Below are 25,252 nucleotides of genomic sequence, written 5' to 3' on the forward strand. Positions count from 1 at the left end.
ATACATAAACATAAATAACTAGGGGCCCAGTGCATGAATTCATGCACCTTGAAAGGAACTGTGGGCCACGAGACTGCAGTGGGCACAGGGGTGGGTCTCAGCCCATCCTCCATACCCCTGCCTGCCCTCCCTATGGTCTCCAGTCCCCTGTCTGCCAGCAGCTCTGTTCCTGCCATTGCCGCTCCCACACGGTGACAGCGCCAGCCCTGCTCACACCCGCTGACAGCGCTGAGCGATTGTGACTGGTGCTGGGCACCGGCAGAGGATGCAAACACTGGCTGCGGGTGCAAGTGGGGCTGGTGCCATCAGCGGGTGCGAGTGGGTGTGAGTGGCAGCTCTGGCTCTGGCAGCGGGTGCGAGCAGTGGCTGCTGGCCCCAATGGCCCCTCAGGAGCAGGGGGAGGGGGAGAAGCCCTGAGGATGATCAGGGCTGGCAGCCACTGCTCACACCCGCTGATGGTGCTGAGCGATCGGGGCCAGCGCTGGGTGCTGGCAGTGGGTGCAAGCGGTGGCTCCAGCACTGGCAGTGGGTGAACAAGAACAAAGAATTTTCTGTAACCACCAGAGGCTCACCTTGATGACAGCCACCAGCACCCTGCCTTGGTCTGTCGCCCCTGCTCACCTGCTCCACTATTCCACCATGGCCGACACCTGCCATGTCCCACGCTCTGCCACCTGCTGCCAAACGCCCGCCATGTTCTGCACACACCCCCTTGTGGTCAGCGCACATCATAGCGAGTGGTTGTTCCACCGTTCAGTCTATTTGCATATTAGGGATGGATATATATATATATATATTGCACTCAATATTCCTTCTGCTAGTCTTGGCAAATCTGAATGGCCTTTCTTTCCTCTCTACAGAAAGCTCTTTATACTCAGTTGGAGAAAACATTCAAGTGCGTTATGCACATATCTCTTTCTCTGCCTGTCTTCCTAGTCCTCATGTTACAGATGAAGTAACTGAGGCACAGAGAAGTCAGGGGCTGAGTCTGTTTATTGAGTCAATGCCATGATAAGGAGTTGTAACTGTTTTCCTAATGGACTCTGATTCCAGAGTTTATGCTGTAAAACATACTATAGACAATTCATAAGGACTTTGCCCTTCTTGTTATACTAAGACAGATGACAATTTTATGCAGATATCTGGTTCTAGAATTGATATTAATTATGTGGGCTGTCTCTGTGCTTGAGTTATTTACAACTATAATGGTTTAGTCCAAGGATATGAGCTTACCAAATGTTTCACCTCACCATAACATGGATCACCATTTTCCTAACTTCTAATAGCAGATTTCTTGACATTTTTTTTACCCTTGTCTAACAAATTCTCATGCTTTTTCCAGCATTCTAAAAACAGTTTCCTTAGTATTTTCTAGCATCCTATCTTAGTTTGACATGTCTTATTGACAATATAAATTTCTCACAGTTGTGGAGGTTGGAATTCCAAGGTCAAGATTTGGTCCCTGGTGAGGACTTGCTCCTTGGTTCATAGGTGGTCATCTTTCCTGTGTCTTCATATGGTGGAAGGATTGAGAGAGCTCTCTGGCTTCTCTTTTATAGAGGCAGTAACCCCTTTCATGAGGGCTCCACCTTCATGATCTGATTACTAGAAAGGTTCTAACTATTAACACCATTACCTTAGCAGTTAGGATTTCAACATATACATTTTTAGGGGGTGGTATACAAACATTTAGTCCAGAACAGCTCCTGTACATTGTCCTTGCTGCCTGTTGTCTGTTTCCAAAACCAATTTCACATAGTTTAGGTCATTGTTATATTAGAACTCATTTTCAGTATCAACTTTTATATCAGTTATCTATTGCCATTATATAGAGCTGCATAACAAGTGAGACACAGATGGCAGATGAGTGGTGCTCAAAAATTTAGCCCTAGTTGATTTATTCAACAGTCAATGGATATTGAGGACCTCCTAGTCTTGAATATTGCTCTTGTTGCTGGGATTGAGCTTTGCTCAAAATTGATGATGACAGTTGTCATGAAGGGGAGAGGAAGTACTCTGCAGGGGGAGGTAGGAAACCCAGACAATCATCACTTTGCCAAGGAAAGCATGATAATAAAACTCAGCTAACAGTTCCTTGGGGACAGTCCACCACTACTGTAGGCATCACCAGTCTTTTCTTCAGGAGTCAGAGGAGAAATGCAGTTCACATGGGAGACTCCCACACAGGTCTTGTCTGGTATGCATGCTTCTCGCCACCTTCCACACACAGTACTGTCCTCTCATAGGCTCCAGCTCAAGAAAAACATCAAAAAGTGAGTAACTATGGGTTATGGATATCATTGTAGGACTAACTTTGAATTTGCACTTTATAAAAATAGTTAATCCTGTCAAAACCATAATTATTTAAACTTTTATTAGTGATATCTCCTTCCTGGTTATGAAATACCAATTTCTTTTCCTGGCTAATAGCACAGCGATGGCCAAATGTTGTGTGATGACACAAAGTTCAAAATCATTAACATTTATTGATGCAAGACTCTTTGCAGTGTTTTCTTCCTCTGATTTAGTTGGTTTCCCTCTGGTTTACTAAACTGGCTGTAGGAGCAACATGGTGCACAACATCTTGTTTCTAGCCTACATGCATGTTTTCATGCTCAGCTCCCTCTCTGGACTAATCTACTCTTCTTCCCTCCCCCTCCCCCTGGGACTGATTAACTTGGATGACTTTCAATTACTGGTTCACTCACCTCCTCCAGGAAGTCATCCTTGTCTCCCCAACTATGCTTTCCCTCAGTCCTTTGAGCTCTCATAGAATCATATGGATACCTCTTGCCATGTAGTGTACTGTATGTACTGCACTATGGACAGGCTCAGCTATCTTTCTCATGCTTGAACTCCCAGGAAGACAAAAAAACAGTTCTCTCTAGAAGTCTTGATTCTACTGCTCTCCAGTCAAGGGTGCCGCTGATAGGATTATCTTCAATTTTTCTTGCCACCGTTTTTCTTTTCACTTAATTAAAAAAGCTTTCCATATAACTATTAAATTGTTAATAAACAGGAATAAGTATGTCATTAATTTAAAAACAGTTTATTCAGAGGATGGACTTGCTGGAAGATTTCAGCAGTGGCTACACAATAATTAATGAATTTAATTTCCAGTGCAAAGTGTTTCATAATTTGAGGCTGAGTTTATGCGCTAATTGCAATTAGGCCCAGAAGAGAGTATATTTTCTTGGACTCCCATAATCTATTTATTTTCCGTTTCCTTTTGAAAAACACATCTCCTAGAATTGAACCTTCTAAGGAACACTGGGCCCACTGGGCCTCAGAAAGCCCATGAGTTTGTGTTTTCTGAGGATTACAATGGTTGGCTCTGACACAAAAGGCCATATGCAGGTGCACCTGGGTGTATGGGCACCTTCAGCTCTTGCTGCCAATGTGACTTAGAGCAAGCTATTTCAGCCTCCTTTCTTCATCCAATAAAATACTTATGTCACGACTAAGTGAGGTATGTTTAAAGATCTGGCACATAATAGATATTCAGTATACTTGGTGTTAATATTATAATCTCTACTACAACAGAGTTGAGCTCTGCACCAGTGGTGAGCTAAGTACAGAAGACATTGAGATTCAAGCCTACCTCTCTGACTCCCCCATGACCACACAGCCTGGCTCAACGCTCCGACTTGGAACTTATTCTTCCAGCAACTCTTCACTTACTACCCTTTCCATACATCATCTGGTGCTCCTGGGATGTGAAATGAGAAGAGCTGTCATCTGTAAAGGCTGAATCACCAATGGAGGAGACCCTTCTGGGCCCAGGGCTTTGGCCTTCACTTGCCTGACCTCCCTGTGGCTCTCTGATGCCTTGGCTTCCTATGAGGAGGGACCATTTTTAAAAACTCAGAATAAAGACATGCAGGCACATACTTCCCATCTTTCACCATGTATTTTCTTTTGTGCTACCAGGGATTGAAGCAAACTAAGAAGAGAGGAGCCTTGGCTGGGGCTGGGAGCTCTGTGGTATTTGATTTCCGCAGCTATGTGCTGCCGAAGCAAGTCCTGGCAATGCACTGGCTAATCACCCACCACTTCCACCAGAAGAGCCTCAGTGCCTCCCAAACCTGAGGCAGCAGGCAGCCTCCACCTTCCCAACTAATTGAAAGGCAGCTGAGGGGCTGGGCTGCTCCTGTTACCAGCCACAAAAGGCTTCTGGGGGTTCTGTTCGCAGTTCTTACTGAGGGAGCCCTGTTTAGTTCAGGACACTGTGCTTTGATTTAATTTATTAAATATTTCTTATCAAGTTGGAGTCAGGAGGGTTTTTAGGTCAGCTTGCATGGGAGATCATTTTTGGTTTGTTAGGTAATGAGTTTTGAAAATAAAAAAGTAGATGGAGACCCCTTTATCTGTGGATCACAGGAAAGGCCCAAATAAAGGAAAACACCATTTAACTGGATTCCCCAGTGGACTAAATTGTCTTGTTTTCCATTTTAGGAGAAAGGTCAGATGAAACTGTTATCTATATATATAAAAGCCTAAGTGACTGAAAGACTGAATGACTGAACGACCAGTTGACTGGTTGCTATGATGCACACTGACCATCAGGGGGCAGATGCTCAACGCAGGAGCTGCCCCTTGGTGGTCAGTGTGCTCCCACAGGGGGAGTGCCGCTCAGCTGACCAACCTGTCCTGGTGGCCCACCAGCCCAATGGCAGCCACTCACTCCCATAGTAGTCTTGCAGGTCCAATCTCTGGAGAACGGGCCAGACACTGATGGACCAGCACTGCTGGCAAACTCCTGACAGTGCTGCCAGACTCCTGGAAGTTGGCCTCGGGCACCACGGCTGCTTCCCCTCCCTAGATGCTCCACAAGGAAGAAACAATATAAAAGCAGCTGCCAGGTGGCTCCCAACAACCGGAGGGAATATCAGTGGAATGGATCTGGATCCCAGGCTAGCAATGGCATCCACCACCCACTCGGAGGGCTAATTGCATTCCGGTCCCGCTTCACCCCCTTCAGAACGGGCGCCAGACACAGGGCTCATGGCTGGAAAGCACTGCTGTGGCACGTGAGCCTCTCCTGATCAGGACTGACTGGGTGGGAGCCCATGGCAGGTGCAACAGGGCCAGGGTGAGCGGGAGCAGCAGGCAGGAGCAGCAGGTGGCGTTGGACTGCCAGTTTCAGCCCAATCCCCGCAGGCCCCACCTATGCATGAATTCATGCACCAGGCCTCTAGTAGTTTAATATTGTGGTTTTCCTCCAAGGAGAAAATTCCAGGCTATCATCTAAAATTAGTATACAGTCTCCATTTCTCTTTATAATAATCATTAATGTTCTGGGTGATAGATAATTTTCAGACTGTGAATGAGTCTGATTAATTAAGGGAAGGTTTAATTATTCTCCATAGGTTGAGTTGGGACCAGCTTTAGCAGCAGTCAGAGTAGTCTTTGGCCATTGGCCGTGACTTCAGTGGTGCTAGTGCTATACCTCTTTTTTATTTCTTCCATGTTTAATGACTCTTTAACAGGATAGAGAGCCTTTTATTCCTCATCTGAGATAAGCCTTAGAACACAAGTCTGATGCAAAAGAAGTACCTCTAGACTTGCACACTCTGCTGTAAATGACCTGTATGTGGTTGTTTTCTACTTTTGCTGAGGAGGGAGGGAGTAAGAAGACATTGGACACCTGGAGATGGATGGAGCGCCACCTAGAGGGAGGCTGGAGGATGTTGAGGAAAGGAGACAGGCTCAGCCCAGTTCACTTTCTAATCCACTCACAGTTTTTCTTTAAATATCCAGGTGACTGTTGACTTTCGTTCTTCTTGCCAGAATTAGTCAGATGGTAGTGTAAGTAGGTATAGTTTCAGAAACAAGTAGTTTTAGAAACAGTTATTGTTTTTTGTGTGTTTTGTGAGGGGAATATACATGGTGAAGGGCTAATCTTACCTGATAATAGACAAACATGTAAATTGACTGTCCCTCCACCATGCTCGCCAGCCAATCAGGAGAGTATGCAAATTAACCCAATAAAGATGGCGGTTAATTTTCATACACAGGCGCAAAGCAGCGGAGCGAAGACTGAAGGCTCCAGCCGGAGCAGCAAAGACTGAAGGCTCTGTCCAGAGGAACGAAGGCCTTGGTCCCAGGGGCCGGAGGAAAACTGGTGCTGGCAGCCAGGGTAAGGGAAGGCCTATTGCACAAATCTCTTTGTGCAACGGGTCTCTAGTCTATAATAATAAAAGCACAACATGCTCACTAGACTGGACAGCTGAATGACCTTCTAGATGTCATTCCTGACATCCTTCTGGACAGGCTCTGTCCAGAGGAACGAAGGCCTGGGTCCCAGGTGCTGGAGGAAAACTGGTGCTGGCAGCCAGGGTAAGGGAAGGCCTATTGCACAAATCTCTTTGTGCAACGGGTCTCTAGTCTATAATAATAAAAGCACAACATGCTCACTAGACTGGACAGCTGAATGACCTTCTAGATGTCATTCCTGACATCCTTCTGGACAAAACTGCCAAGGCAGGGGCTGAGACAGAGGTGGTTAGGGGCGATTAGGCAGGCAGGTGACCAGTTAGGGGCAATGAGGCAGGCAGGTAAGTGGTTAGGAGCAATGAGACAGACAGGTAGAGTGGTTAGGAGCCAGTGGTCCCGGATTGCAAGAGGGATGTCCAACTGCCCATTTAGGCCCGAAGAGGGATCGGGCCTAAACCGGCAGTTGGACATCCCCTGAGGGGTTCTGGATTGTGAGAGGGTGCAGGCCGGGCTGAGGGATGCCCCCCATGCACAAATTCCGTGCACCAAGCCTCTAGTATTATAAATAATTTGGCAACACAATTAGGTATCAAACACCTTGAATGCCTTTAGGGATGTAGCCAGACTAATATTACATGCTTCAGGTGCTATTAAATCCCTTAACTGAGACTTAGAAAGGTTAAATCATTTTCCCAAGATCACACAAATAAAGACCAGAGACTGGGGTTATTTGCTTTGCTAAGTGCCTCTAGTGTCCTTAGGGCCTCTGTGCACATCACATTCATGGACACCACAGGATGCATTTCTTTGAGTTTCTTAGATTTCAGGGGATTCTTGGTTTCCCCTCAAGGCCATTGGTGTACAGGATTGAATCTTGCCTTACCCCAGTCAGCTGAATGAAGCCTGTTCCTATTTTATTCTTCTTCACTCTGCATTCTCCCAACCTGTGTCTAGGTGCTCTTTGCTTTTGCCTTGAAGAATAGAATTCTTTGGGTGAATTCACTTGATATTTAACACTCCTACTGTTTTTGCTTTTCTTCTCCAAAGCCATGTCTTGACTGGCTGTTTTGAGATTTCTGTCATTATGATCCTGGTTTTGACATTGGGGAAGATTGTCCACTCCCTGTTGACTCTCTGGTAAGTTTCTGAAGTTTTAAGTTTTTTTCCCCTTCCTCCTTGAACTGTGCCAGCCCTGTCCTGGCATTAGAAGAGTCACTGTGATCAAAGTAGCTCATTACAGGAAAAACAGATTGTCAAGGGCATTGGATAAAATAAAATTTTCAATTAATTTGCAATCCATTTTATCAAAAGCAGCTATCTATTCTCTGCATTATACAATCAATTGGAGCTTTGCTCTAACATGCCCGAACGATTGGACAAAAACATATGCAACGAAACGCAGCATTCTTAAGATGACTAAGCGGTGTTTTTGACCCTGGAAGTTTGTGTGTTCACTGTGTGGAGGGGGAGAGCGGGGCTAAGTTTGGGCATTATGAAATATCACAAAACAGTGCTAGCTTTTTGGAGAAGATGAGGAATATCTCACAATGGTAACAGGAGCTTGCAGCCCTGCTGAGAAGGGCATGAAATATTCACCATCTCCTTTTAAGTGAGAAGGAAGAGCCCTCGTTAAAATTTTATATTTACATTTCCATCCATCAGCCAGCTTTCCAGTTTGTGCCATGTTCTCAAATTGTTCAAAGGATCTGAGGGAATAAATTGTGAGGGAGCCTCTACAACATATCTGCTGAATTCTCCCTAGGCAGATGTGGCTGGGAAAAGCTTGAATGTTATTTTGGACATGGGAGGTAGTTCACTTGTGCTTACGTATGGAGCCCAAATCTTGCAGAGGGGCTGAAGCATGCGGTGGCCACTTGCCTGACTGCATGCATAGACAACAGCCCCTTTCTTCCCATCTCATAGAGTTTAATTGGCATCCGTTTCACTCTCTGAGGCTGTACTGTAGTGCTCTAAATATTTCTGAATGATCTGACATATTTTTATGTGGGAACCACACTGCACATACAAGGAAGCAGACTATTTAGGTTAACTGTCTCCCACGCAGACAGGGAGCTTCCCCGATTACACATGTTTACAGTGCTGTGATCCGTGGTGCACCGATGTGTAGTTTACACCTCCTATAATCATTTTCACAGTTTAGCAATTAATTATTCTCCTTGTTTCAGGGATGCCTGACTCATGTTTTTCATTAATTTAGAATTTTCTGCATTTATTTAACATTTATTAAACATTCATCCAATCAATATTGGTTAAGTACCTTCTAGGTGCCAGGCATTAGACTGGGTGCTAGGGATATTAATAGAATCACCTAGTTCTTGTCCTTAAAGCTCTCTTTAAAGAGGTAAATAAAGTAAATAGGTCACAAATGTGTGTGTGTGTGTGTGTGTGTGTGTGTGCATGCACGTGAGCACTTGTGTGCCTGGTGAACCAAGGAGAGCCAGCCTGGATTGCACAGATGTACTTGTCCTGGGGGAGAGATAAGAACAAAGAGAAGTCATTTTCCGTCTTGGTGCCATTTAAACGCCTTCTAGGAGAGCTGGTGAAGATGTGGCTGGAGGGACCGAGCCAGGATTTTGGATGCTCCTGTAGAGATAGATAAATGGAAGCAGAAAAAACGAGAGGCAAAGAAAGAGACAGCGACAGAGAGAAATTAAGAAGTAGAAAAAGAGGAGTGGAAAGGAAGGCGGGGAGAAAAAAAGTCCAGATTCAGTCACTTACCTGAAGGAACTTACAAAAACAACCAGTTGAGCCCTCTGGCCACTTTGGCTTAATGGATAGAGCGTTGGCCTGGGACTGAAGGTCCCAGGTTCGAGTCTGGTCAAGGGCACATGCCCAAGTTGCAGGCTTGATCCCTGGTGGTGGATGTGCAGGAGGCAGCCCATCAATGATTCTCTTTCTCCCTCTCCCTTCCTCTTTGAAATCAATAAAAAAAAATGATTTAAACAAAATAAACTAGTTGAGCAGAACAAAGATAAGCAGCATAGCAATGTGAGCATAACTATAAGGGGACCTCTAATATGGAGAAGACAGAAAATCCAATTCCATGTGTTCTCACTTCTAACTTATCTTGAGGAGTTAATAACATGTGAGCAGCTCACAAATGCTGCCTGAAGCCCGAGGTGCTGGCTGAGGACTCTTGCACTCCCTGGCAGGACCCTCTGCTGCAGGAACCTCCTGGTGTCTGGGGCAGGGGTGCATCCGGTGGCCTGACCTCCCTGATCTCTGCATGTGAGGTCCTAAGAGCAGGGAGCCACCACGTTTCTTATTTTCCCTCTGATATTGGAAGGCCTACGTTACAAACCTTGTGGGTTTATTTTGTAGACATTTAGTTAATGGTATTTTTATTTTTTGAAAGTGGTTTACAATCTTTCCTCCAATTATTGTTTTAAAAAGCTTGATTTGATTATTGATGGACAGGCATATTGTGGTTAACATTCATTAAGGGAACATTAACTTTCCCACCTGGAAATCAGAAACGTGGTGTAATTCTTCCCTCTTTGTGCCTGTGCCTGTTGAATTCATCTGTATCTTTTAATCCTTATTGTCAGGCCTTGGCTAAGAACCTTTCCTCCCTTCCTTCCTTCCTTCCTTCCTTTTCTTTCTTTCCCTTTCTTTCTTTCTTCCTTCCTTCCTTCCTCCTTTCCTTCCTTCCTTCCTCCTTTCCTTCCTTACTTCCTTCCTTTCTTCCTTCCTTCCTTCCTTCCTTCCTTCCTTCCTTCCTTCCTTCCTTTTCTGATCAACTCTCTTTATTTCCTTCGCCGCCTCCTGAGCCACCTAGCCTAACATTGACCTTATCAGTGAAGATACTAGCCTAGGACGTAACTGCCCACCATAACTGCTTTTAGTTAAAGTTTAATTTCAGACTATCCTTTGTGGTGACTTTAGGTCTCTGAGTCTGCAAGACTGCTATGCAGGACTCTACTGAGCTGAAGCCAACCTGGCCGCCCCAAATCAGGGGTAGGGGCGCTTGGGAGGTGGGGAGAGCATTCCAGGGCGGAAGTGATTTTCTTTGCAAATTGGTTGCCTCCCCCTTCTTCCTCTCCTCCCTTCCTCACCTGGTTTAGAGCGTCAACATCTTCATTTGCCTTCTTGCCTTCAGTCTAACCACTCCCTCTCCATCAGTCTGCTTTCTACTCTGTGGCATCTCTGATACCAAAGGAGAAACTAAGTCTGAGACAAAACTAACACAGGCTTTTATTCACAAAGCTGCAGATGGGACCCCACCGCTGTGTTTTTGTTTCAAAGATGTAGAAAGGAGAGTCAGTTTTCCAGAGTAGGAAACACTGAGGCAATCTCCGATTGACACATTTTTTTATTAAGTTGGGAGTTTAGGGAAGATGTTCTCATTGGTCTTCAGTGCAGTTGGCTGTCTTTGGCTGCAAGGGGACAAGCAAGCAGTTTGGGGACATTTCAAAAGAGGAGGACTGTCCAACAGTATGGAAGGAGGGTTTCTGTGACCTGCCATGTCCTGGAACAAAAAGGAGTCTGTGAGGAGCTTCTTAGGGCCAGCACGTTCTCTCTGCTAGTCCATTCTTATGCTTAATCCTCTCCAATGGCATCAGCCTTCGGAAAAGACCAATTACCTTCACTTAATATACAGAGACTTCTTTAATTCCTGAGTTTCTTAAAGTAATTTCTTTGCAGTTGACCAAACACTCGTAGGTTCTCTTTCCCCTGTGACTTTACATGTTATTCCTTCTATTTGGAACTTTCTGCCTCCTCACCACTACTTCTGTACCAAAATACACATGTAAGTGCACTCCCCCCCCCCCACACACACACATGCACTGTCCCCACTGAGCTAACTTTCACTTTTCTAGAAATAAGCTCAGGTGTCTTCTCCTATGGGATGCTTAGTGGGTTTCCTCCTTGTCTAGGCTGCAAATTCCTTCTGCCCCAATATGACCCTGTGCATTCTTAGCATTATCACATTGCATTACCGTCCTCATCGTTATTATTAGCTGTTTACAAGTGGTCTTTCTCACTCTACATGCATACCCCAGAGGTATTGTGGATTTGGTTCCAGAACACTGCAGTAAATGAAGTCATGTGCATATTTTGGTTTCCCAGCGCATATAGAACTTATGTTTACACCACACTGTAGTCTATTAAGTGTGCACTAGTATTGTATTTGAAAATTTCATACTTAATTAAAAAATCCTTATAGCTGAGAAAACGCTAACCATTACCTGAGCCTGTTGGGAAAAAGGCACCGATAGACTTCGTTGATGCAGGGTTGCCAAAAACCTTCAATTTGTAAAATGTGCAATATCTGTAAAGTGCAATAAAGCAAACACAACAAAACAAGGTCTGTCTTTACCTTCTTAAGAGTAAGGACTTAGACAGATTGTGTGATCATCTTTGCCGTCTCAGTGATTAGCATTAGCTGGAGATCAAAAACATGGGTGAGTTGATTAAACTATTAATTAATTCTTGCTTGGAGTTTTCCTTTTTCACTAATCTTCATCTCAGTATATTACAGAAAGTTTTCTCAAAGGAAGTGAGGATTCAGGGCTGAGGCTCAAAAAAACTCCCCGTAATTTCTTTTCTTTTTTTTTTTTTTATCATCAGCATTTAGAAAACCAGGCCTATGGAAAGAACTAGGTGTGGGTACACATGCATGGTCTTAATATAGTGAATGTTTAGCCTGCCCTGATTATCACAAAATCAGAACAGTGAGAATATTTGCAGGAAAACCCATAATTTCAATAGCATCCCACATTGAAATTCCTCACGAGGTACCTTTTTATAGCATGAACATCTTCAGTGTGCTGGTGTCCCCCACACAGTAGTCACTCAATGCACGTGTGTTTCATTTTGTTTCCCAGTGACAGATGGCACTGCTTTTACTTGCAAAGGCAGACTTCAGTAGAAACAATTCAAGTCTCTTGTAGGGAAGGTTGGTAGTAGGTGTGAGGCAGGATAGTAAGAAGCTAGGAAAATTTTTTGGCAAGTGTAATGGGAAGACTGAGGATGATAGTTAAATGAATGAGCCATTTATAGCCAGATAATAAGTCACAAGGTTTTTTTTTTTTTTTTACTTTCACGGTTCTCTTTTATTTTTTTTAAAATATGTTTTCTTTAATTGCTTTATTGCTTAAAGTATTACAAAGGGTATTACATATGTCTCCTTTTCCCCCCCGCCCCCCTGCATGCATACAGGTCCTTTGGTTGATCTCTTACCCCCCCTACCTCCTGCCACCCAACCCTCCCCGGCCTTCCCGCTGCAGTTTGACAATCTGTTTGAGGCAGCTCTGCCGCTGTATCTATTTTTGTCCATAAGTTTATAATGGTCTCTATTATCCATGAATGAGAGAGATCATGAAGTCACAAGGTCTTATCTTCTCTAATCAAGAATACTTAGGAGAAAATGGTTTACACATTCCAGACCTTACTAGGGGCAAACCCACCTCAATCTAGTCCCTCTTTAGTGACATTCTTTGAGGGGGAAACTGATCAGAGAATGACTCACCCCTTTCTCTCTTTATATATGCTCATTTTGTTGCATCAGCATATTAGAGATCACACCTGGAAAGCTGATGAATATTCTATTGAGATTCTCCCCTGAGACCCTCCCTTAAATTCTCACCTTCAGAAAACAAATAAAAACTCTTAAGGCCAAGGACTCAGTGCATGCTCTCCTTAGCTTCTATCCTCAGGCAGGTATCTTTGCTTTCTTTCTCCAAAGTTCTAAGGGTCCTCATGAGACTTGCAATCAGGGGAGCAGTGGGCAGCGGCAGCTTGTCCCGTGTTAATCCCCTAAACCTGTCTCTAAAGGCCTCCTTTTGCCCCTGTAACTTGTTTCCTGAGTCCACAAAGCCCAGCAGGCTCACTTCTTCTGCCTCTGTGACTTCCTTTCTAAAGGGCCAAGGCATCTTGCCTAGGCTTGACGATTTCTCACATTTCCACAGGGTCAAAGTGAAACGGGGTGAAAAAGACAGGTTTAGGAAATGTTAGAAAGTTTAGAAATTGAGGGGACCATGGAGGAAGCACAGGGCTGCAGGTGTATTTCCATAGAATAGGGAAGCTGAAAAGCTGCAACAGGTATATTTCCATAAAATGAGGGATCTGGGAACAGCAAAAGGTCTGTATCTACAAAACAAAGGCAAGGAAGACCTTCATCCAGAAGGAGAAGAAGAAAACCCAAAAGGAATAAGAAAACAATAAGGAAGGGGGTGGAGGAGAACCTCACATGTTCCATGTGAGATTCAGCCTTTGAGCCCAGGAGTTACTATAGTAACCAGTCCAAGGGAATAGTGACCAATCAGAGGGGTATCAAGGCACCAGGATCTGCAGCCTGTATAAGCCACAGGGAAAAGGAACTCAGTGGGACCCTTTCCCCCTCCCCAAGTGGGAATCCATTCTGTGGCACTCGTTCCCTCTCCCCATGTGGGAGTCTGTTCTTGTTCTTCAATAAATCTTCACTTTTGCTATACTACCCTCTGTCTGTGGATTCATTCTTCGACTCTGGCAGACAAAGAATCCAGGGTCTAGTCCAAAAATTCCTTATCAAAAGTAGCTCTGCCTGGGCTCCCTTCTGTTGCTATGATCTTGCCTCTTCTATATTAAGCCTTTCCTTTGTTTCACTGCCCAGCTTTAATAAACCTACTCTTAAAATCACCTGGATTTGTATTGTGAAATCTTTCCTGCACAAAGTCCAGAACCCACATATTCTGGAGCATACCAGGGCAGACTCACCTCAGTCCCTTTTTGGTGACAGGTGTAGGCCTGAGAGGGTTACTAACACACTACTTTTCTAGTTCTTTTATATGCTGTGTCTCCCACACCCCAATTTTGAAGCTGAGTTACTAGGTGTGGAAACAGTTCATTTGCCAGGTTTCTGACAGTATTGCCTGCAAACATCACAGCATTGGTGTAAATGTGTTCATAGTTTCAGATTATTTTTTTCTAACTTCTGGAGTGGTGAATTAATGCTTAGAATCATTTATTTATTTTTCCCTAGCAAGTGCTAATGTGATTTTCTTTTTAACAATCTCTACTTAAATATTTAAGAGCAAGTTTAAGGTGCAGAGTAGGAGGCAGAACCTACCACATGGACAAAATGAAACATGGAAGAAAATAAATTAGTTGAGCTCTCAGGTTTATCTCTTGTGTCTACTGACTGGTCAGATTCTAAATCACACATGCTCACATGAATTTTTTATTTACTTTTGTTATAGAAAAACCGGACCAGAACCAAACAGCGCTCTGAGAGTTTGGAGTTACACTTTATTCACTGCGGCGGGCTCAGGGAAATGAATCCAAATCTAAGCAAAACTACAAGCAGAACTTCCCTTTTAATAGAAGAGCCAGCCCTTAGTGCACTTGCTGGGGCGGCCTTGAAAACTATACAGTTCTATCCAATTAAAAAATGCACCTGGCATGGCATTGGGTGTATCTAGTCTCTGGCCTACAAGGTCAGAGAGCTAAGTTTATCTCCCCCACTGTTCAAGCAGGCTAGAAAGCAAAGTTACTTTTTCAAAATAAGAGGCCGTCCAAAGAATAGAGAATTCCAAACAGTAGTTTTACAGAATAGGGGTTTTCCTTCACACTTTTGCCTTCAGTGCATCCCAAAATACTATTTTATAAACGATCTGAGCCCCAAATAAAGTGTTAGCTAACCAAATTCAACATCATATTAAAAAGTATCAGCTTGCCCTGACTGGTTTGGCTCAGTGGATAGAGCATCAGCCTGCGGACTGAAAGGTCCCAGGTTCAATTCTGGTCAAGGGCATGTACCTTGGTTGCGGGCACATCCCCATTAGGGGGTGTGCAGGAGGCAGCTGATCGATGTTTCTCTCTCATCGATGTTTCTAACTCTCTATCCCTCTCCCTTCCTCTCTGTAAAAAATCAATAAAATATATTAAAAAAAGTATCAGCTTGATATTAGGAATTTAAGAAAGCTTTAACCTTAGAAGAATTTAGCAATATAAACTCATTATATTAATGGACTAAAGAAAAAAAAGTGTGATTATCTCAAGAGATATAAAACCAAACGGCGTGTGATAAAGTCTGACACTTATTTGTGATAAAAACACTTAGAAAACTATGACCAGAAAGCAATTTCCTTAACTTGACAAAGTCTATGGTGTATTGTTTTTAAGACCAGAAAAAAAAAAGATAAGAATGCTCTGATCACCATGATTATTTAATATACTATTAGCATTAAATATTCTTGCTAAACAAATAATGGATGGGAAATTTAAAAAGTAAAAGGGAAGAGATAAAATTTATTCCTTAAAGATGATTTATTTATCTACACTGATAACCTGATAGTTTCTACAGACATTATTAGAGCAAAACAAAGAATTCTGAAATGTTGCCAGATCCCAGCTGTATTAGGAATAATCAATGGCATCCTTTCACCCCAGCAAACATACTCTTCACAAAATAATTCACAAAATAACATTCTCAATAGAGAACAAAAGCAATGACAAGTATGGACTCATCATTTTTCTTCACAGAGAAAAATTATGGGGTGTTTAGTAAAGCCCGAATAAATGGAGAACTATACTGGATTTATGATGGAGAAGCCTAAATTTGTAAAGATGCTGTCTCTCTGAGTTAATTTATAAATTCCATGCAATTCTACCAACAAACATTTTAAACTTCTATGTGAGAGTAATGTTCACAATTGCTATGTCAATTTTGGGAGAGAAAAGCAAAGTATGGGTCTTGCTATACTAGATATGAAGCCATATTATAATAAAAACAATGTGTAGTGCAGAGGTAGAAAAATGCATCATTGTGGAAAATAGAGATGATAACAATAGACTTTATGTCCCTGGAAGCTTCATGTATGATAAAAGGAGCACCAAATATTTGGAGTAGGTTGGTGTGACATTATGATTTATATATTTTCATATATATTAGGTTCCTGGCTCACAGAAAACCCTTGGAATTTTCTAAATGTTGAGAGTGATAAAGGTGACGTTTGTTATGTTAGCAAGGTGACTTTTGAAAAGCACTCAATGAAGAGAGCGAGTTGCTAGGAGAACCAACTCTGTGGTTAGAGGGTTAGAACTTTCAGTCCCACCCCCTGACATGCAGGAGGGAAGAGGGGCTAATGATTTAATCAATCACGCATATGTAATGAGGCCATCATAAAATCCCAAAGCACAAATGGAGATTTGGTGGAGAGTGTGTGCTTGGAGAGCGCAGGGAAGCTCCATGCCCTTTCCCCATACCTGGCCGTAGGTGTCTCTTTTTATCTGGTTGCTTCTGAGGTATATGCTTTCATAGCAAACCTATGATCTAGTAAGTAAACTGTTTCTCTGAGTTCTGTGAGCTGCTCTATAGCCAATTAATCCAATCCATGGAAACCTCTGATCTGTAGCCAGGCTGTCAGAAATACAAGTATTTGGACTTGTGACTGGCTTCTGAGCTCCAAGGAGGAGGTCATGCAGACTTCCAAGGTATAGCTGGTTGGTCAGAAGCACCCATGAGTAACCTGGGCTTGCAACTGGCAACTGAAGTAGGAGGGGCAGCCATGTGGGACTGAGCATTTAACCAGTGGCATCTAATGCTATATCTGGGTACACAGTGTCAGAATTGAGTTGAATTCTTGGACACCCTGCTGCTGCCCCAAGAATTGCTTTCAGATCTGGGGGACACCCCCCAACACTTGAAGTTGGTGATCAGAATACTAAGAGTTAGGCTGAAAAAATAGGCTCACATACTATAGAAAAATACTCAATATACCAGATGAACTACACAGAGGTTAAAGCCCAAAATGTAAAAGGTAAAACCATAAAGTTAAGAGAAAAATGTAAGTTGTTTTCCCCATAATTGGAGAGACCCTCAAAGCACACACAAACCATAAAATAAAAGATTTATAGATTTGTCTATATAAAAAATAAGGATTTCTGTTTAAAAAGGATCCTCAGACATGGTTAGCAGAAGACAGGCAAGTTGGGAGAAGACATTTACATGACCTAAAAACAATACAGAATCAAACCTAGCAAATACAAAGAATGGCTGCAAATTAACAAGAAAAAGATGAGAAACTCACTAGAAAAAATAAGTATAGGATATGAGTCAATGAGTTAATGAGTGAAAAATCTGGAATGGTAACATGAAAACAATGAATGTGCAACCACATTAGTAATCAAAGAAATGCAAATAAAAGTTAAACAGCAGCAGCAACAACAACAACAACATAACACTGTACCTTCATCAGATTGCTAAAAACCAGAAACTTGGATAATTTCAAATACTGTGAGAATGAGAGGAACAGCAGGGCCCTCACACAGTGAGACAGTACGCTGACTCAGTAATTTGGGCATGTGAAATGCCTGCAGTCAGTGGATGTAAGTGACCCAGCAATCCCACTTCAGACACTAACGCAGGTCTGTGGAGAGATGCATTTGAAAGTGTTTATTACAGCAGTCTTGGTGGAAGCAGGGAATCTGAAACAACTCAGGTGTCTGTTACCAGGGGGAATGGATTGATAAATTATGATGAATATGAACAATAGATTAATTTGTAAGAGTTCTTTGTGAATTAGATGCACATATAATGACATAAATGCATTTAAAAGCAGTATTGAGCAACAAAAGTAAAACAACAACAAAACCCAAAAAACCAAAATCCAGTACCTACAAATCAGCCTTTTGCATTGCTCAAGGAAACATACGTATCCAGTGACATATGCTGACATGTTGGGTTGGCACGTGTAGGAGGATGGAAGTGGGATCAGAAAAAAAATATTTAAAAGTAAATAAAAATGGTTTTGCATGATCTAAAGGTAGTAATGGTCCAAAAGCTGACTGAAAAAAAAGGAGAATTTATCAATATATATGTGTAGCCTATTTAGGGAAACCTTCCAGGGATATGAACAACCCCCTCTTCAGGGAAATAAATTTATTAGACTCTTACAGGGGATACAGAGGTGGAATATTGAAAGGTCTTAGGGACACTCTAATAATTCTTCTTAGAGCAGCTTCTCATATTTTAATCTTAGTTATATTTGTTTCTAATATTGTATAAGTGGAATTTTTCTAAATAATATCTTTTCAATATATTTTTATTATTTTGAATTTTAAAAATACATATTTTTTCTTGCAGCATTTTTAAACTTAAAATATATGGTTAGTAAACTTGGAACTGAAACTGGTGACACCTTCAATTGACTTCTTTGCAGGCCATAGTATATTTAATTGAGAAAATATTTTTTCTGAGGAGCTAATGTAATTAGTGAGGTCAATATAAACTCTGCTTAACAAAAAACATCCTTAATTCTCTTTTTTTGGTTTTGAAATGCATAAATATTTTTACTCAGGTATAGTCATAGATACAGTCTTTTTTCTTTAAAAAAATTTAAAAACATATTTTGATTGAGCAAGCTAGAGGAAGAGAGGGAAACATTGATGTGAAAGCAAAACATCGATTTGGATGCTTCCTGGGCATGTACCCTGACCAGGAAGTAAACTGGTGCGTGGTATGACACCCAACCAGGTGAGACACACAAGCCAGCGCATTGTCATTTTTTCATCCAGTCTTTCTTGGACAAATATATATATATATATATATTTAATATATTTTATTGATTTTCCACAGAGAGGAAGGGAGAGAGAGATAGAGAGTCAGAAACAGATCAGCTGCCTCCCGCACACCCCTCACCGGGGATGCGCCCGCAACCATCGATCAGCTGCCTCCTGCACATCTCCCACTGGGGATGTGCCCGCAACCCAGGCACATGCCCCCGACCGGAATCGAACCCGGGACCTTTCAGTCCGCAGGCCGACGCTCCATCCACCGAGCCAAGCCGGTCTCGGCGACAAATATATTTTTTGACAAGTATTTTTACAAGAGCAAATCCATCAATTAACCTATCTGAATTAGTTTACTCTTGCAAAATTTAAGTCCTTTCAGCTAGAAGTAAGAGCTGCATCAAAAGACCTTCCTTACACATGGAGATACTCCCAAGTTTAATTATATATTTCAAGATTAAATCTTGTTCGCATTTGAGCTCCCATCATTTAATTTGTTGAGTCCGTTTCTAACATCACTAGAGGCAAATTTTAGTGTCTTTATGTTGAAAGTTTTTTTTTTAACTTCAATTCACAGAAATGTTTGAAAACTGAAGATTTTGGCATTTCATTTGTTAAATAATTTGATTGAAGATTTTCAATTGATTTTTAACAAAATACAACCAAACTTTAAATAGCTTGTTTAACAAATAAAACAGCACCATTGTAGGACACTTAGGCTCATTTACAGAGTAGTTCCTCGAAAGCTCAAACATTTTAAAAATCTGGTTGACATAACATGGAAAAGAGAGAAAGTGTGTTCTGAAATAGATTTGGATGTGCAACTTGAATTACATTACAGACATTTTGCAGTTCAGTTACTCTGACAGGGCATATGCAAAACTTAGCAGAATGTTATAGTTCGGATAAGGTTATGAATTATTTGTGCACCCCAACTAACGGCAAGTACATTTCATAGGTTCCTTAAATTGGCAAGAATAACCTTTTTATCACAACACAATGATCCACCAAAATTGTATTATTATTACACCACAAAAGAATTCTTTTATCTTCAGGATTAAACATTTAAATCAGATTACAACAGCATTTTCAATAATATTCTATGTTACTCCATCAATAACATAAAATTCCAAAAACTTTACTTTGTTCTCAAAAATTAAATAACAAATTTAACTATTACTGGAATTAATTGACTAAATATAATGGATGACATAGCTACAATACAGGCATTAATGAGATGTTTTAATGTTATTGTTGCAAATGGAGCCATTTCTTCATATGTATACTAAAATATTTAACATTGAAAGTGAGCAAAATTAATTTAGAATAGCAATGATTTTGATGTAAATACAAAGTCATGCTTCATGAGTGATCTGTAAATGCCGGTCTGGTTCTGCATATGCTGAAAAGCTGCCTTTGAGTCTCATCCTATTTAAGTACCTATAAGCTTTTGAGACAGATGCTGCTGTTTTGATAGATATCTGTTTTCGCTTTTCTTGTGGTCAGTGATATCACTACATGCCCCTCCCTCGGCAGTGGACATACGTTTATTACCAACTAATAAAATAGGTTGTGAAATAGACCAAATTCCTGAATTCAGTTTAGGAGTTAAAAATGTATATTTTGAACGACTGGTGTGTCTCAGTGGTTAAGCCTCGACCTATGAACCAGGAGGTCATGGTTTGATTCCCAGTCAAGGCACATGCCCGGGTTGCAGGCTAGATCCCCTGTGGGGGGTATACAGGAGACAGCCAATCAATGATTCTCTCTCATCATTGATGTTTCTATCTCTCTCTCCCCCTCCCTCTCCCTCTCCCTTCCTCTTTGAAATTAATTTTAAAAATGTACATTTTTAGTTTATTGCTGCCAACAGTGTTTATTGTAAAATAAAAATAGAAACACAAAATATTAACTAAGTAAACATATAACAAATGGCAAAACCATGGTGACAACTATGTGTCAGCCCCTCTTTATGTGTTCCAGAACAAGAGTTTCAGCCTTCATTTCCTATATGTATTTTACATCTTATAACTAATATAATTTTACAATGTATAATTTCCCATGTTTCTCAATGACTCAGCTGACTGAGGCATTTCATATGCTGTGCCCCAGGCCATGAATAACTGGCTGGTGCACCCACTGGATGGCAGGGACAGCAGTTTTGAATACTTCTCTCACCACCACTTTAGCTGTCCTGTTGCTAGTGTCTTAGCACGCTTGGTTTTAATCACTGTGCACCTTTAATAGTGTCCTTAAAGGGGAGGTTTTAGTTATATTGTACTTGGAAAGGGCCAGGAAAAAAAATTGGGTTATGGCTACTCATCTCAGATTTTAACAGTTGTCTAAGGTAGAAATCTGTTGACATCTTACCAGATGAGACAATGGTAGAAGATGGAATGCTGAGTGGAGATTATCCAACCCAATCTGCCTCATTTTAACAAAACCGTTAAAAATGATCTCTTATAATAAATAAATGAAAAATCCAGGTGGGACAGTGAGGCAATAGAAGCAAACCAGGACAGTCCTGGACAAGCTGGGAGGAATGGGAACTGTATACATCAGTTATCTTTAGGTGAAAAGAATTATTTTCTGAAAAGAATTATGTGCTAGCACACATTTTAGCAAAGTGTTTTCTGAGCTAATGCAGATAGATCTTAGTACAGGTAAGACTAAGTACGGGTTCTAATGCTTCAAAGGTTAAATGCCTATGAGCTTATTCACTCATGCATTCTGAGAGTTTTTTACTGAACTCATGCAGTACAAGTGGTCCTCACCAACCTTTCGGAACCACTGATTGGCGACCGCTGCTCCAAAGGTTTCCTTAAACCAGCAGTCGCCAACCTTTCAGACCTCATGGACCACCCATGCATACTTCCCTATTTTGCACTTGTGGATAAGTACAAGGCACTTTCAACAACAAACACAAATGTCAATTACATAATAAAAATAGTGTGATTAAGAGGCAGCATTTGAAGGAAGTCAAGTCTTGGAATCTGACAGTACAGCAAAAGGGAATGGGAGAAACCCTTCCAACAGAGCCCGGAGGGCAGTGAAGTCAACAGTATGACTGACCAAGACACAGCCGGTAGAAAGATGCAGCCTCTGTGACAGCTGGGTAACTGAGATGTCTTGAATGTATATGCAAAGTCCTGGGAATCCCAAAGAAGAACTGAATAACTTTTAAAGGAGAATCAAGGCAAGTGAGGAAATTAAGGGAAGTTACACTTTCTTGAAGGAGCCAGAGGGTCATGACTTACAAACAAAGGCAGGAATGTTCTATAGAGAGAGAGTTGGCATAGACAAAAGCAAAGAAATAGGAAAGCCCTTAAAATCCAGTGATAATTTTAAAAGGCACAAGATGAAATTATATAGCACACAAATTGTGTGCATTAAAGAACAAGACTAGAAGAGAATACAGAAACATAAAAGTTGTTTGGATTTAAGATTGTGGGACTTTTAAAAAAAATATATTTTATTGATTTTTTACAGAGAGGAAGGGAGAGAGATAGAGAGTTAGAAACATCGATGAGAGAGAAACATCAATCAGCTGCCTCCTGCACACTCCCTACTGGCTATGTGCCTGCAACCAAGGTACATGCCCTTGACCAGAATAGAACCTGGGACCCTTGAGTCCGCAGGCTGTAGCTCTATCTACTGAGCCAAACCAGTTAGGGCTGTGGGACTTTTTCATTATTGATAATAAAATCCTATCTAAGAAAGAGAGAATATGCTAATTGACCCTCACGCTGTTGCAAAGATGGGGGCACCCACAACCAATAAGGAGGGGATATGCTAATTGACTGCCCCACCCTCAAAGATGGCAGTGCCCACAGCCATAAGATGGCAGCGCCCAATCCCCTCAGCCCTGCTGGGGCCTTGCCTTATGCCTGCCTCTGGAGTCCCTAGTTCCCTCAGCCCCCCAGTCACCCAGGGCTTGCTGAAGGCACAGGCAAACCTTGGATGCTGGCTGCCCAGCTGCCCAGGGCTGCCCAAGGTTCAGGTAACCAGGGCCGCCTGAGGTGCAGGTAACCAGAGCCGGCCAAGGCTTGCGCTGTCGGCAGTGGCAGCAGCAGAGGTGTGATGGGGGCATTGCCTTCCCCTGATCACTGGATTTCTTTCCACCCCTGAGGGCTCCCAGACTGTGAGAGGGGGAAGGCTGGGCTGAGGGATCCCTCATGCACTGGGCCTCTAATATAATTTATAACATTCTACACAAATTATTTTGGTTGACCTGAATTCTTAAAAGTAATTTTTTCAGTTGGATTTTTTTTTTCTGTTTTGGTCATTGTGCTCATAATGAATAACCATGTTAACACAATTATTATAATAATTAAGGTTAACACATCCCTTAGCAAATTATTGTTCTTCTGAGTATAAGGAAGGCTTTTCTCCAAAGGGAGAAAGCATGGGCATGGATTCTTAATAATTAGCTGCTCTCTCCAACTGAGAGAGCTTTCATCAATGTAAGTGGTAATTTTGGTTTAACCAAGCTCAATGCCTGTGTGTTTACAGCTGATAAGTGCTATGTAGGAATAGATGGAAATTGTCGGGGTTGTCAATGTGATTTTAAAAGGTAAGAGTTACTTTGTCTTCCACAGGGAAGGATCTTCCCCCTGTCTGTGACTTAGAATCATTAGGTCGCCAGCTTTCCATTCCATTCTTCTCAGCTCTGCCATGGGCAGTCCGTACAACCACCTTATGACAAGCACAAACTATGAGTCAGGGGAAAGGGTGTTCCTAGCACATGTAAACATTTGTAACTGAATTGATCTGGATAATTTTAATCATCTTTAGTTTCCACCATACAGCAAGAGTTTAATTGGCCATTTCCTTGTCTTTATTGGTTACAACTGGGCAGCAATGATCTTTTCAATTTCAGAGTTGCAGTCTGGCTTGAGGAGCAGAGAGATTTTGAGTTAATCTCAGGTCATATAGTTTGACATACTATCTGCTAGAGTGTCTTCTCCTTTTAAGGGCTGTTTCCTTTGTGAAAAATGGGATAGTGTTTACTCCCAGGGGGTTGGGTCAGGATCAAATAAGATGATGCCCATGAAGGAACTTCTAAAAGTATAAAACTCTAGACAAGTTTCAGAGGGTTTTTGTGTATATCAGGAAGCTAATTCATACATAAAGATATAAAGTTGATTCATTTAAATATGTTGGCAGCTTTGAGCAGTGATTTCTTACATATCTAAATTTAATTTTCTTCAAGGTAAAACCATAATACACGTTTGTACCACCATATTCCAGTTGTAATTCCTTTTTATTGTGATTTTATTATCTGAATCAAGTGGTATTGACATTTTATGGTAAAGATGTACAAATTCATTTAAACAGAAAAGCACTTGGAAGCCAGGATGATAGGTCTAATGATAGGTGTCATTTGCAGTACTTATTATGTAGCACTGTAATCAGTGCTGTATATGAATTAGCTCATTGAATATTCAGAATCTCCTTATGAGGTAGATTGAAGTTAGCTCCATTTAATTTTTTAAAATTCTTACACTAGGATATATTTTTACTGATTTTTAGAGAGAGAGGATGGGAGGAGGGAGAGAGAGAAACATCTACAGTCTGCCTCCCATATGTGTCCCAATAGGGGATTGAACCTGCAACTGAGGTGTGTACCCTGACCAGGAATCCAATCCTCAACCTTTGATGTATGGGATGATGTTCCAACCAACTGAGCCACCTGACCAGGACAATTTAGCTCCATTTTACACATGAGTAAACTAAGATCTAGAGAGGTTCAGTTGGTTATTAACTAACAATGGATCACCAATACTCCTTAGACAATATTGTATAGGACTATAAACCTAAGTTTGAATGTTACCTTCACTATTAATTAGTTAAGCGTTTTCTTTATGAGTTACTTCAAATACATAAACTTTAGTTTGCTCTTTAATAATAAAGTGAATCAATAAGAAAATAAGTGTTCACTGATAAATGTGATAAAAATCAAATTATATTTGCGAAGTATCTGTATACTATTATATAAAAGCCTAATATGCAAAGTGTCCCCTCAGGAGTTCGACCAACCAGGAGTTCGATTGCTCACTATGACGTGTGCTGACCACCAGGGGGCAGTGCGGAACAAAGGAAGGCCCCAGCCAGCAGCCAGCAGCCACTAGGGACGCCACCCAGGCAAGGATTTCATGTACTGGGCCTCTAGTTTATTCTAAGGTTTAACACATTATGAACACTCAATAAAAGGCAGTGACATTATAATTATGATTATTGTTATTACTTTAGTGATACTTTTTTGTATTTGGTGGTGTTACAAAAGAAAATAAGACAAGGTCCTTGATTGCAAGTTGTTTACATTATTCTATGGGTTTTCCTTTAATCTACCATCATTATTGCTGAGCATAATTTATAAAAGAGTCAGTAGCCTTGTTTGCAAATCATTAACTTTGCTTTGCCTTACCCATCACAGTCTGGTTACTCCCATTCTCACTCTTACCTTCTCCTTTGGGCCTGATGTAGACCCACTGCAAGACTGAGGCTGTGGCTCTCTCTTAAT

The sequence above is a fragment of the Myotis davidii genome, unplaced genomic scaffold (assembly GCF_000327345.1).
Source record: "Myotis davidii unplaced genomic scaffold, ASM32734v1 scaffold373, whole genome shotgun sequence".
NCBI lineage: Eukaryota > Metazoa > Chordata > Mammalia > Chiroptera > Vespertilionidae > Myotis > Myotis davidii.